This window comes from Lactuca virosa, chromosome 2 (assembly GCF_052849685.1).
Source record: "Lactuca virosa cultivar CGN04683 chromosome 2, Lactuca_virosa_CGN04683_v6, whole genome shotgun sequence".
Lineage (NCBI taxonomy): Eukaryota > Viridiplantae > Streptophyta > Magnoliopsida > Asterales > Asteraceae > Lactuca > Lactuca virosa.
In genome coordinates, this window is record NC_136427.1 from 65,474,705 (window position 1) to 65,477,288 (window position 2,584).

A 2,584-nucleotide genomic window follows, 5' to 3' on the forward strand; every position below is an offset into this window, starting at 1 on the left:
GGGTAAAGTTTCGAACATTATAAATCATGAAGCTCTTTTTTATGCTGTTACACTCGAGAAAATTATGAAGTTCTCATTTTGGGAGATTCTCTATTTTTTCAAGAGATCTTGTAGTTTTGTAAGGTTTTTTATAGACTTTTTAGTCGAGTGCGTTTCATCAGAAATGACGGCATACCGCACCAAAAATCACTACTAGACGCGCTCATCCATCGAGGCTATCAGCGACAGATTAGCGATGGAATTAACGGTCGAAAACACCCTTGTCGCTAATTGTCAGCGAGGGATTTAGCGACCGAATTAGCAACGGAGCAGCGACGGATTCGCGACGACACAAATGGCTCAAGGAACCTCTGGATTTCGTCGTTGAGCCTTATGGTACCCTTGGATTTCGTCGTTTATTTTGCATTAGCAATTTTAGATAGTCCGTCGCTAATTAGCTAGGGAATACTTCCGTCGCTGATTCTGATACCGTCCCTAATTAGACAGCGAATACTTCCGTCGCTGATTCTGATACCTGTTTTTCTAATAGTGAATGGATAAGAGTAAATAAAATTAAACTCCAAATAATTTGGAGTTGGTAAATACTTATAAAGCTAATACTCCGTATATAATAGTATACATTTAGTTTTTATAATTCGTTATTTTAGGTTATTAGGTTATGCAGTAAAAATGACTAGAGTAATATATTTTTTTAGTTTATATACATTTAGTACTTAATGTTTTCGTAAAAATGACTAGAGTGATATATTTTTTTAATTTATGTACATTTAATACATAATGTTTTTGTATGTATTTAGTTTTCTAAAATTTTTTACTTATGACATGTTAGATGGAATGATCATTAATAATATTGACAAATCTTCGGGACAATAAATGTACCCTTAGATTTCCTCTTAGATATGGTTAGTTTTTTAATAGAATTTTCGTTCTATACTAAATACAAGGAAAAATACAAATTTAGCCATAATTGCTAATTACTTATGAATAATAACCAAAAAAAACCTCTTAACCAAAAATAGTCCACAAAAGAGTAGTCAACCTATTGTTGACTACGGTCAACAGCAGTTGACTACGGTCAACGGGCGTTGACTACTCTTTTGTGGTAATTCATCTACTGTTTCTTCAATTTGTCTACTGTTTCGTGTTTTGTATAAAACTTTTTTTTTTCATTTCTAAGATACAAAACCGTAGGTTTTTTTAAAACCTACGGTTTCCTCTCGTTTTAGCTATGGTTTCCCAAACCGTAGCCTACGGTTTTGGGAAAAAAATACGGTTTTTTTTTTTCTTTTTAAGTCTACTGCTTTGAATTCTTAAAAAATTTTAATAAAATAATTGTTAAAATAATTCTACATCTTATAAACACTCTTTTTAATACTCTATATCACAATAAATAATAAATAATAAATAAAACCGTAGTTTTTTTGACAAAACAGTACATTAAACCCCAAAACAGTAGATTTAAAAGAAAAAAAAAACGGATTTTTTTACCCAAAACCGTAGGCTACGGTTTGGGAAACCGTAGCTAAAACGAGAAGAAACCGTAGGTTTTAAAAAACCTACGGTTTTGTATCTTAGAAATGAAAAAAAAAATGATACAAAACACGAAACAGTAGACTTATTGGCGAAACAGTAGACGAATATAGAAACTACGGCTTCGTGGGCTATATTTGGACATTTTATTAATTTTTGGCTAAAAATTGCTAATCACTTCCTTTAATTTGGCTTGATTAGTAATTGCCCCTAAATACAAATATAACATCCGTTGTTCAAAGCCTTTTAAGACTTAAGTTTTTCAAATATACACATCTACTCTTTATATACCGATGAAACTTAGAAGATACAACATTAAAATATTTAAATACAAAATACAATAAACCAAATCTCAACAAACTACATATTAAAAATCCTCATCCTTAACTACTCAAACAAAAATTTAACTTTTCGACACTATGTAAGTCCGTTTTTAAATTTTTAAAATTTCATTATTTTATCTTTTTATTAATTTTATTAAATTTTATGATTTTATTAATTATATTACTCGGTTTCTCTTTTGTCAATATTTTTAGTGTAATTACTTGTAGTAACTATAGATTATAATACGATTTTTTTTATGATAAAACTTTTTTTCGACCTAGGTTTGTTAATTTTATATAGCTTGTTAATTTAATAAAAACGTCGTTATTTACAAGTTAATTATAAATTGTAGGATAGTTATTTTGTTGTATTCTATGTTTTGGATTGTTAAGTTCGTTAAAAATCATATATAATAACTACCAACTATGATTTTTCCCTTTTTACTTTTAATAACATTGTATTTTGTCATCATTTTTTTACATTGTTAACATTGCTTAAGTTATTATATGTTTTCGTCCCTTTTACTTTTAATAACATTGTATTTTGTCATCATTTTTTTACATTGTTAACATTGCTTAAGTTATTATATGTTTTCGTCGACCAACCTAAATACCTTGGTAGTAATACCTAATTAACTAGTGTAAACGTTGCATACCCTGTATGTTTCTTTTAGATCTGCCACTAATTAATTAGATGTTTTCATATGTGTCTAGTCCTTCACTTATATCAG